This window comes from Prunus mume, linkage group LG3, assembly GCF_029339155.1.
Source record: "Prunus mume cultivar Tortuosa linkage group LG3, ASM2933915v1, whole genome shotgun sequence".
Classification (NCBI taxonomy): domain Eukaryota; kingdom Viridiplantae; phylum Streptophyta; class Magnoliopsida; order Rosales; family Rosaceae; genus Prunus; species Prunus mume.
In genome coordinates this window covers 25533541-25546293 of record NC_142700.1, presented here as the reverse complement: position 1 = coordinate 25546293, position 12753 = coordinate 25533541, and the positions used below count along the sequence as shown (strand labels likewise).

General features: G+C 38.4%; 1 pseudogene; it reads right to left on the bottom strand.

The window, feature by feature from the left end:
* Positions 1 to 2913: 2913 nt before the first annotated feature.
* Positions 2914 to 5434, bottom strand: LOC103327219 (receptor-like protein 2 pseudogene; annotated as a pseudogene).
* Positions 5435 to 12753: the final 7319 nt, after the last annotated feature.

Below are 12753 nucleotides of genomic sequence, written 5' to 3'. Positions count from 1 at the left end.
ATGGTTTCCGTTGGTTTGTCACGTTCATTGATGATTGCACTCGCTTAACATGGGTATATTTGATGAAGAATAAACATGATGTTGCCTCTATTCTTCCTGAGTTTTGTGCTATGGTGTCTACTCAGTTTCATGCCAGTGTTAAAGTATTTCGAACTGATAACGGAGGTGAATATGTGAATTATACCTTGACCTAATTCTTCTGTGATCAAGGTATCATCCATCAAACTACCACTCCATTCACTCCTCAACAGAATGGTGTGTCTGAACGTAAGAATCGTCAATTACTTAAAGTTGCTCGCTCTCTTATGTTGGATATGTCTGTTCCCCACCATCTTTGGGGACATGGTGTTTTGGCCGCAGCCTATTTGATTAACCGTGCTCCTAGTCGGGTTCTGGATTTCAAGACTCTGCTTGATGTATTATGTGCACACACTCCTCCAGTTTCGGTCTCTAAGCTACCTCCGAAGGTGTTTGGATGTGTTGCTTATGTTCATGTTTATTCCCATCAACGAAGTAAACTTGACCCATGTGCTCTCCGCTGCGTCTTCATTGGCTATTCTACTACTCAGAAGGGTTACAAGTGCTACCACCCTCCTTCACAGAAGGTACATGTTACTTTGGATGTCACTTTTCATGAAGAAGTATCGTATTATGGCTCTTCCTCCTCTCCAATTCAGGGGGAGAGGGGAAGTGAATTGAAGAATTTCGGAATGGATGATCTTGGGACGAAAAAATGCATGTGAAAATCTTGGATGTACAGAGGCATCGAAGGAATCTCGACGGAGTGCCAACGACCGGTCGTTTAAAGGACGCGACCGGTCGTCAAGCAATCTGTGCAAACCCGACCGGTCGTGTAGAGGGTGACAACCGATCTCACGGCACAATGCGTGGCGAGTGCGAGAAACGACCGGTCGTCGGAGGATACGACCGGTCGCCCAACAATCTGCACAAAACCGGGTAGACGAAGATAACAAGCGATCGCGCTGAATTCCTTGATGAGATTTGCCCTTCGCCAGAAAAATGTAAAGTGATATTGGTGACTCCTGTGAAGATGAGATTGATATAAGGCCCCCCTCTGCCCTGCCATTGTCCCAATCAACCCGTGATGATGATGAGGTACTCTCTAATGATGTATCTATTTATCCCTTACCCTCACGCACTACTCGTGGTAAACCTAAAATGCAATATTCCCCTGATATACATGCCAAATCTAAATATCCCATTAATCATTATGTGTCAACTCATCGGCTGTCTAAGTCATATGCATCATATTTGTGTCAATTATCTAGTGTATGTGTGCCAACTAAGTTGCAGGATGCTCTATCAATGCCACTTGGGAGCTTGTCCCTTTACCAAAAGGAAAAAAGAAAGTTGGGTGCAGATAGGTGTTTACTTTGAAGCACAAGGCTGATGGTTCCATTGACCGTTACAAGGCAAGGTTGGTAGCGAAAGGTTATACTCAGACCTATGGAGTGGATTACACGAAGACCTTTGCTCCAGTAGCAAAGCTCAATACTGTACGCGTACTTTTGTCCTTGGTTGCTAATCATGACTGGCCTCTGTTACAATTTGATGTCAAAAATGCATTCATTCATGGTGACCTCAAGGAAGAAATATACATGGACCCTCTGCCAGGTATCCCTGTAACCTCTAAGGAGGGTATGGTGTGCAAAATATAGAAATCCTTATATGGATTAAAGCAGTCTCCAAGAGCTTGGTTTGGGAGGTTTGCTGCATCTATGAGGAAGTCTGGGTATGTACAAAGTAATTCGGATCATACTTTGTTTCCGAAGCCTCAGAAAGGTAAATTGACAGCTTTAATAATTTATATTGATGATATGATTGTAACTGGAGATGATCAGACAGAAATACAGAGTCTCTAGAAATATCTAGCGTCTGAATTTGAGATGAAATCATTAGGTGACTTGAAGTACTTTCTTAGGATTGAAGTGGCCAGATCTAAGCATGGTATTTTCTTGTCCCAAAGGAAGTATGTTTTGGATTTACTTGCAGAAACTGGAATGTTGAATTGTAAACCAATTGATACTCCTAGTGAACAGAATCACAAGTTAGGGTTATATCCTGATCAAGTTCCTACTGATAAGGGGCGCTATCAACGACTTGTGGGGAAATTAATTTATTTAGCTCATACACGTCCTGACATTGCGTTTGCAGTAAGTGTGTTGAGTCAGTTTATGCACGCACCTAGTGAAGATCATATGGCAGTTGTGACGCGTATTTTGAGATATCTCAAAGTAACTCCTGGCAAAGGGTTAATATTTTTCAAGTATGGTCATACAGATGTGGAAGGATACACCGATGTTGATTGGGCAGGTTCGGCTACTGATAGATGTTCTACGTCTGGGTATTTTACGTTTGTTGGTGGTAATCTTGTTACTTAGAGAAGCAAGAAACAAAAGGTGGTGTCTCGATCTAGTCCTGAGGCCGAGTTTCGTGGAATGGCCCATGGTGTATGTGAGTTACTGTGGTTGGGGAGATTATTGAGAGATCTTGGCTTTGGGCCTAAGAAACCTATGAATTTATATTGCGATAATAAGGCTGTGATTGCAATTGCTCATAACCCTGTACAACATGATCGTACAAAGCATGTGGAGGTTGATCGAAATTTCATTAAAGAAAAGTTGGATGCGGAGATTGTTTCCTTCCCATTCATTAGTTCTGAGTATCAGTTAGCAGATGTCCTTACGAAGGTTGTTTCTACTAGTATCTTCCACAACTCGCTTGACAAGTTGGGCATGCGTGACGTCTTTGCTCCAACTTGAGGGGGAGTGTTGGCGAGATATCCTAGTCTTATTAGGATATTTCTTTCTTATTATATTAGGATTTTATTTGTTTCCTTTTTGTATAGATATTATGTAATTAGGACTTTCTTATTTCCTAGTATAACCCTACTAGGGTTTGTAACCTTGTATTATAAATACCTCCTTTCGGAGAATGAAATACATCTGAAATATTCTACCCATATTGTTTAACTCAATACACATACGAAGAGTTGGGTGTCTTGGTGGGTGTCAGAATCCTAGATTCAATGGTGGAGTTGCTGTAGAGAAGCAACACGTCTGAGGAGTTGAAGCCATTGAACACAAAGTCCACAGCCAAAGCTGATTGGAGAGATAGAATTGCAAGTAGTGAAATTAGCAGGAGGAGAGGTTTGCATGAGTTTAGGGTTTCTTTTCCCCCATAACTTTATGAACCGAACAACATATATCCTTTAAATTTGAGTCCAGTTACTTTGAAATGAAGAATAAAGAACCACACACTCCCCAAAATCCTACTATGAACCCCAACATAACGAAAATATAAAACCACGAAAGTTGATGATGCCCATTGCCCTCGTCTTTGTTGTTTTTGTTATCTACATCCATGTCCTTATTTGGTCCACACTTATTTGGAAGTGGGGCACCACAAAGTTTTGGATTCCCCTCAAAGGCAGAAGCATTGAAGCTTTGGAGCTGGGTGCTTGTTGGTATTGGTCCTTCAAGATTATTGTAAGAGACATTAAATTCTCTCAAGAAATTAAGGCTCACCAATGACGATGGGATTATTCCAGACAAATTATTTGAGGAGAACTCTAAAACCTCAAGGTTTTTTAGGTTAGATATTTGGTTTGGAATGATGCCCGAGAAGTTGTTGGAGCCAAGAAAAAGCTGGTGGAGAAGCTGCAATTGGCCGATCTCAGTAGGTATATGACCACTAATATTATTGTTAGATAAGTCTATCGTTTGTGGAAAATAAGACAATTTTTGTTGTAGATAACTTTGATTTGCGATTATCGCGCTAATGAAGGTAGGCAATTCAAATTCATATTGGTCTTCTGCTTTAGGTTCATAAAGCAACCTTGGTAATCTACAAAGTTGCTTTGGAAATTCACCTGAAATTTGGTTGTCTGACAAGTCTATATAAAACAGTCTAGGAAAAGTCCCCAACCAACTTGGAATTGGCCCTGTGATTTGATTAGAACCCATTTCCAAGATCTGTAAATTCTTGAGCTTTGATAACCATACAGGTATTTGACCCGTGTAGTTAGAACTAGCCAAACTCAAAAGCTTTAGATTTTGGAATCCATCAAAATCTACCATGTCATCATCAGATGGCATTCCCTCGCCTACAAAGGAACCATCAAGCATGAGTGTGTGAAGACTTTTGCAACTCATCAATATCTTTATTGCCCCTGTCAGGTTGGTGAATCGGTTAAATGCAAGTGAGAGGAAAGACAAGAATTTCAATGAAAGAATCTCAGCTTTTATTTGTCCCTCTAGATGATTTTTACTCAATGCAATGGCTTTTAGGGACCAACATGAGTAAAGGCTTACTGGAATCATACCAGTGAAGTTATTGTTCCTTAGATCCAGTTTAGTAAGTTGACTAAGTCTGGAAAAATCAAGGATGGAGATATCTCCTTCCAAGCTGTTGGATCCCAAATGCAGTTCTACAAGGTTTGTGCAATTCATCAGAGATGGGGGCAAAGCACCTTCTAAATTGTTGAAATCAAAAGTCACAAACTTCAACTTGGAGAGCTTCCCCAAATTGGGAGGAAGCTCGCCACCAAAATGATTATAGGAGAGGTCAAGGATGGCAAGGTTGGTGAGGTTGACAATTTTATCACTAATGGCTCCATGTAGTGAATTGAGAGGTAATGCAATTTCTTCAAGTTTGGTAGCATTATAGATATCTTCTGGAAATAATCCTAAGAGGTTATTGTGACCGGCACGAAAAACCTGCAATTTGGAACACTTCCCTAGCCCAGGAGCAAGGTTGCCACTGAATACATTGGAAGAAAAATCCAATAGCCTAAGGGAGGGAGAAGAATGGACACAAAGGGAGGATGGAACATACCCAGTGAAGGTGTTGTTGCTGACATTGAAACTAGTCAAGTTGCTTCCTTGTTGGAAGAATGAAGATGGAATTGCACCAAAGAAGTGATTGCTGGACAAATCCACTGTCCGGATATTGCTGGATGGTAGAGAAAGTGGTAGCTCTCCAGAAAGACGATTATAGCTCAAATCAAGGATCTCAAGTCGATTCAAAGACAAGAAGAACTGAGTTTCAAGTGAACCATATAGTGAATTGTGGGAAAGGTTCAAGTGAGTGAGATGCGTGAGATTTGCAAGTGAAGAGGGAGAGATACCTCCTTTGAGCCCTTTGGAAGGCAAGAGCAAACGGGTTACCCAACCATCTTGATCACAAGTGATGCCCTTCCAACGACAGCAATCAATGGATGTCCAATTTAAAGGAGGAGAAGAGAGAGTGGAGGCAAAGGACAAGAGGGAGTTGCGTTCAATTTGTTTGCAGGCATGAATATTCGTGGATATAATGTAAGGGAATAAGAGGAAGAGAAGGAAGGCGTGAGCCATTAGGTTATAAGCTTGCACTAGCATGTTGCTTTGTGTATGTGCCGTTGCTCACATATATGTATATATATATATATATAAGAGCAAACATGCTTGAAAAGGATGCAAACATCACTACTAATTGAGAAGTCGGCAAACAACAACCACACAATGCAAATTATTGATATTGAAACCCCTTTATACGTCGAAGATATATTTTCCATTAATGAAACCAAAGAGACGACCCCTTTTTTGGGCCGCCAGGAGTGGACTTGACCGACTTAACTTGAGGGCTTCACGAAGTAGTCAAAGTTGGTGCCGTGATATATGGTCATAATTTTTCAAAAAAAAATTTTGGAAGATATATGGTGTTATTTTTCTTGGCAGACAGACATGGCATGTGGCCTTAGAGTGATGGGCATGTTTGCCACTAACCTTGCTTGTAAATAATCGCTCATAATTTGTATCAATTGCCTTTTGGGTTTGTTTGGGATGTGAAATTGGATGAGTTGGTGATGATCACTTGTTCTTGTCTTTAAGTTACTAAAGCAAGCAGAAGCACTGAGACTGAGAGAGACAATAATTTCTTTGTGTAATTGCTTTGTGGGTTTTGTTTGTATTGTTGAATGGGATGAATGAACTAATGATGAAGTGAATTGGGTTGTATTCACCATTGTTCCTATATCTAAGTTACTAAACCAAGCACAAGCACAAGCAATGAAACCAAAGAGACGACTCTTTTGGCTCGATTTGGTTCATAGAACAGATTTGAGGGGAAATAACTTTTCATGTCATTTTTCAAGAGATGCATGAAAAATGGACGATTCATTTCCCATGTTGGGTAATGTTCGCACATGGGGGAATTCGAACCCCTCTCCTTCCCCATCCTCTTGCCCGACCTTATCCAACATGAAGTTATTATTGGAGGCTACAACGTTAATATTTATACTTTCTCTTAAACTTTCTACAGGCTTTTGATAAAAACAAGGGAAAAAAAACTTTCTACAAGCTTATTTTAATCTTTCCTATGATATATTTAATCTGTTTAATGATATTTATTATATTATTATGGAGGTGTATTATCTATTATCTATCTATATATAAAGCAAAAGCTAAAGAAGGTGTAGTAAATTATTATATATAAAAAAAAATATGGTGTTTTTAATTTTTTTTTTAATTAATTACTACAAATTTGCGAAAGTCATAGTATTTGTCAGTTCGCTATATGGTTAATTTAAATCACTCAAACCTACCATGCAATGCATTTCCTTCCCATTTTTTGTGATAAAATATTAGATAATTGACTAAATAAACATCTTCTAAAGTTTCAATAAAAATTTCCAAGTTTTTTCTCACAATTTTCATGGTTTTTATTCAATTTTTACCAATATCGATATTTACATCAATATATCTATATTTTTGGACCACCGATATTTCTGAAACCCTCGATATTTTAGACCTTGATTCTGATCACTTGTTCTCGTCTTTAAGTTACTAAAACAAGCACAAGCACTGAGACTGAGAGAGCATAATTTCTTTGTATAATTGCTTTGTGGGTTTTGCTTGTATTGTTGAATGGTATCAACTAATGATGAAGTGAATTGGGTTGTATTCACCATTGTCCCAGTATTTAAGTCACTAAGCCAAGCACAAGCACTGAGAGAGAAAATGATACATATAATTGCTTTTTGGATTTTGCCTAGATTGTTTAATTGATTGAGAGCGGACCAATCGATGAAAAAGGTTGGGAGGAGAGAGAGAGAGAGGGAAAGAGAGAGAGAGAGAGAGAGAGAGAGAGAGACACCAGAGTTGAACATATAGGCTGCTTCATGACGGGCTTTGCCCTGCTTTTCAATGAAATGGGAGTAAAAAGAGCGGATACTTGATTTGCTACTGACATGCCCCTAGAGTTATTCAAATGCATCTATTTTGCTAACTTAACAATGTGGCTCAAGTACAACCTCTTCATAAATTGCCAAAGACAGAAAGGCCATTAATAACTCTTGAATTTTCTTTCTTATCTTGAATGGTGCAATGGCTGCTTCATCCCATCATTCACAACTGGAGCAATTTCTCTTCTTCCTCTCATGTTATGCCCTCTTCTCCTTTTTTTTCTCCTTTTTGTATAAAGATTGTTGCTTTTGGTGGAGGAATTAAATTATGGGTACCTGACCAATATTAGAAAGGTAAGCCTTTTATTAATTCATGAGTTTTCATTTTATGGGGTTTTTCTCATTCCTTTGCTATGAAGAACGAAATAGAGAGATTCATAATTTATGTTCGGTTTTGTTATGGCGTATGTTTTGTCAAAGATGGTTTTGTTTTCAATGGATTTTCATAGTGATGCTTATTGCTTTGTAATGGTTGAGCAAGAAGGTGAAGCAAAAAAGAGAAGAGGACATAACGTGTAGCAAGGAGGAAAAAGGAGAAGAGGACAGAAGTGAAGAAGAATAAGAAGAAAGAAAAAAAACAGCTTTTTGACGTTAACTATCCCGTTAGTTGAGTATTAGGGGTTTTTTTTTTTCTTTTTTAATTAGGAGTGAATTGAATTTTTGTTTTAAGATGATGTGCCAACTTTTAAATTCTTAGATTAAATTTTAATGAGATGGCGTATGAAGAATAAAAGTAAAATAGATCATAACAGAGAAAATTAGAGCAGAGGATCCGGATCCGGATGCAAACATCACAAAGTACTCAAAGTTGTTGCCGTGATATATATGATAAATAGAATCCTTGCTGAATTCAAATTGGAATATGTTTTGACTATTTCCTTTTATTTTAAGGCAGCTGATAACTGATACCAGCGCATCTTCCATGTTAATCACTCAAAGTCCAAGTTCAAAGTTGTTTTTTCTTGTTGTTCTTGTTGATGGTGGATGTGGACCCCACCATCTTGTTCTGTTTATTTTGTCAATTTCTCCCACTTTCTATTTTGTTTGTTTTTTCTTTTGTTGCCCACCGCTCACTTTTGATCCCTCTGTTCCATCTTCTTGTGCATTTATCCCTCTCTTGGGCTGCGTTCTTGCACCACTGCTCACTCTTTATAGTCTGTTTCAATTATAAACTCATGAATTTTAGTAAAAGTAAAATGAAATTCTTTTAAGTCCTTGGGTTATAACAAATCCCTATTTTTATTCTTTTTTGTGCAAGAATGATAATTCTCTATCTTATAGTGTAGTGCGGTAGTATGACCACATAGTACGTAAAATGGAAAAATATCAACTTAGACCATTCATATTATAACACTTATATGAGCTATATTACGTACGAGAGTGGAACTAAAATTTTTCCAAAGGGTGCACTAATATTTTGTTAAACGATAAAACAAAATTAAGTCAAACCAAGAACAACTAAATTTTAATTTTTTATAACTTGAACGATTCAATTAACATGATATAAACTAGAAAACTAGGACTTTTCTTAACTACCCAGCAATAAAAGTGAAGAATTTGCACATATGGGAGTTGGCTGGGGTGGGCTAAATGTCAAAATCTTGAAATTACTTGCTATAAAAAGTATTTTTGACCAAGGTTGCACTGGGCTATAGTCGAGGGTAGCCTATATCTAGTTCCACCATTACCATGTGACCGGACTCCAACGCTGTTGTATAATTTCTCGTTAATTACAGAGAAGGTGCCTAATTTAAAGCACAAACTTCTGTTAAAATATATAGTTGCATAGGAAATGCTTGAGGCATTTGTTTGCATTATCAAATTGTCCATCTCTAGGGAACAAAGGGCCATAATTAATTAAACGTAGAACTGTTGGATTTGTTTAATTCATGAGAGTTCACCAAGGAATTTCATAATGTTTCTCAAAATATGATGAGGGAGGGAATTACTTTTCCCTCATTGAAGGACATTCCCAAAAGTTCAATATTCTTTTGCTCTTATGTTTTATGTCACTGACGATATCAAAATACAATTAATATAAATGAGGCAGTTTGTAGAGGACAAGCATAAATCTTTTTCATGTATAAATCCTATCCTAGGATTCTGACGTGATTACTTTTTTTTAATCCTATTCATCTTCGCTCACCACTTGGTCAATACCGGACATTAAGAAATTTATATCATTCGCCTTCAAGCACAAGAAATATCTTATTTCCCATGATAATCCAACTTGTACCTCGTTGGTCGGAAAGCACCAAAGATTTTCCCTAGTTACCTTCACAGTCAGCAGACTCTGGAATGGATAAGTGAAAGAGAATAGTAAGAGAATTATCAACCGAAGGAGCTGCTGTGGGCGAGGCTGAGACACTCAAGGTAGCGCAGGCGACTGGGCTGAAGAAAAACTGGCCAGCTGCAGCGACAACAGGTGCACTGCTCCAGCCATTCTTTTTCTTCACATGAGCCACTTTTCGTTGCTTCTGGCATTCAAGGAACCACTTCGGAAACCCATTCTCGTGAAAAACATGTGGCCTCTATATGACGGTTACCATTACAGTCAGTGCAATATATGCTTTCTTTTTCCTCAAGGGTTGGACAGGGAAAAGAAAAACTAGCAGTAAGGGCTTTTGAAACCATTACAGCAAAGGATTCAGTCCTTCCATCATTCTTGAGCATCGTCTCCCGGCTTTGGGCCTCTGTATGAATAAAAGCAAACGACTCCTCTAATTTTGGCAATGGACTTAACCTCAATAAATCTCCTCTAATTTTATCAAATTCATCATCTAGACTTGCAAGAAAATCATAAATATGGTCTTCCTGCATCTCAACATGAATCTTCACATCACAAGGACACTTCAGTTGATTGGATGACGAAGGTCTAGTTCCAACCAAATGCTCTTGAGCTCAGCAAAGTACGATGCAATATTGCGACCTCCTTGAGTAATATGGGTTGCTTTACACCTTAATTCATAAATCTGCCACTCATCATACGCATCATAATACATCTAGGCTGAACTGTCCTACAAATCTTTAGCTATTGGTAGATCTAAGAAAAATTCTACCAAATCAGGTTCCATGGTTTTTATCAACCATTCTTTAACAATGGAATCCTCAATACACCACGAATCAAAGCTCGAAGCGTCTTCCTCCACTTGAGCCACCTTCCCTGTCAAATAACCTCTTTTTCCCTAGCATGACACATGAAGCAACATCTTCAACCAAGTGCTATAGTTCTTTTCATTCAACCATATGGTGAATAGGGCATCAAAAGTATCATTGCGAACTGTAATAATTGGTTGCACCATGTCAGGAGTTTTGCCGGTTTTTGAAGCACTTGACTTTGCAGTGGTGGTGGGGGTGTCTAGGGTATCTTCGAAAACCATGGAGAGAGTACAAGTTTGGAGGGTAGTTTGCACCAGCTAGGATCGGCGGGTTTGTGCTTTTAGGGTCTTTTGTCGCACTTGGTTTGTGACGACAAGGATGTTGCCGCAGTTTTGTGGCTTTTTTTATATTATTATTATTATTATTATTTTTGTGTTTGGTTGCTGTCAGCAGTAGAGGCTATCGATGGCTAGGGTTTTTGTATTTTTGTTTGAGGTATGGGGGTTAGCCGACTCTTATACCAACTCAAACTGAACACAGAAGGATTGAATAATTGTGAATGATACTATATTTCTTCAAGAGGAGGATATATATGCAAGTACAAGTTGACTTTTCCTACAAAGAAAAGTAATTAGCTAATTTAAAAGGAATTCTAACCAGGTAATTATTCTAATTAGATAACATGAATTACACTAGGAAATAAGAAATCAAGGGATCCCTAAATTATGGCACATGAATTCATTTCCTGTTGGGGTTGGACCAACAAAGCTGCTGGCTGTGACTTTTGTTTTTGTTTCTTTGTTCCTCGTTTATCTATGTAGCTACACTATTACATTTTTAGCCCTAAAAAAACTTGTTTGTACCATATTTGGAAAATGAGCCAAAAATGGTTTTATTCTCAAAAAAAGATCGATTAAACCCAAGCCCAACCTCTTTCCTTTTGAAACGACAAAAAATTGCTTTTTTTATTTGGGCCAACAGTGGGCAAAAGCTTCTTAAAAGCCCATAGTAACAAAGGACCCCAACTTTGGTCCACACTAAAGTTAAGAAAATTGGAAACTGTTGCACATCGACCCACGTGAGGGTCTAAAGATGGATTGTTACCATTAATGGCAACTTGACTGCCGTCTTTCCCAGCAAGAAAAGCAAGTTGATAATAGGTGCTAGAGTCGGAGGAAGCTGATTACCAGCTGGATTTCCAACTACGAAAGGACACAAATCAGAGTGGCATCCTTTGAGACCAATAGTTTTATTTGAGATTGGTTTTCCTCCCACCTATGGACCGGTTCATAAAGACAGATCAATAGCTGACTTTGGATAGCAACCAAATATCCTCTTTTAGCCTTCATCATTAGGAATTCTTGCCTATAAATACAGAGGCTCTACAACAGCAAAAGGAGACTCCCTCTCTAAAAACTAGACGCAACGTCTTGAAAACACTTGAAAAAACTTCAAGATCTTTTCAAATAGCCTACTTATTGTTCAGATAACCAGTTGACTACTCATGCATTTATCTTTTGTTGTTCTACCATCCTTATGGTATGATTCTTGTTAAAACAATCGGTTTGAATTCCTTTAAACATATTTTATGTTCAAACTGGATAGAGAAATCTCCAGCTTCTTCTAGATTGTAACTGGTATTTAAAATTAGATAAATGGAGAAATCTTTGGCTTTCATTTTTATTTGTTATTGTACCAGAGTTGGATAGAGGGATCTCCAACATCTGAAACCTCTTTACTTTCTGAAATTTGCTTTAGCTGCCTCATTAAATATCTACCATTTAGTTTCTTTATACACTCTTGTAGATTAACTTATTTTCCCGCCTTTGCATATTCAAGCCTATTGTTATTTGGACCCAAGATAAGGGTTTAGGCCCGAATAGGCTTTATTAGTCTGAAAGTAAGGTATCCTTCGTATCTATTAAACCAACAATGCACTAGTGAAAGAATTGAAGTCCTCTTGATTGAGGCACAGAAAATAACTCATCTAAGCCAATACCCCCCTTGGAGCACAATGGCTTGATCAAAAGTCCAGAACAAGCGTGAATCCACCAAACAGATATCCTACATCGCATATACCAGGTCTATGGGGCTGGCCTCATACCCAATAGTGGCACGCCTAAGCAATCCGCAATCAGGTCAGGAGAAGCAAATCATTAGGGCCCAACCCGAGCTCGTCCGTTCTTGTCAACCTGATCCAACTTTCAATTTTGTTCAAGAGTTGGAAGAACCTCTCGCGAGCCAGAAATCTAATTAGGGCATTGGTGTTGACCCGACAACCTTCCCACTCTCTAGAGCAGCTCAACCCAGAAGAGACAGAGTGTTGAAAAAAGGGACCAACAAAACTATTATATTGTTTAATTTCATATTTATTTTAGACTAACCTATTGGTGATGTATTGAATCGGGTCG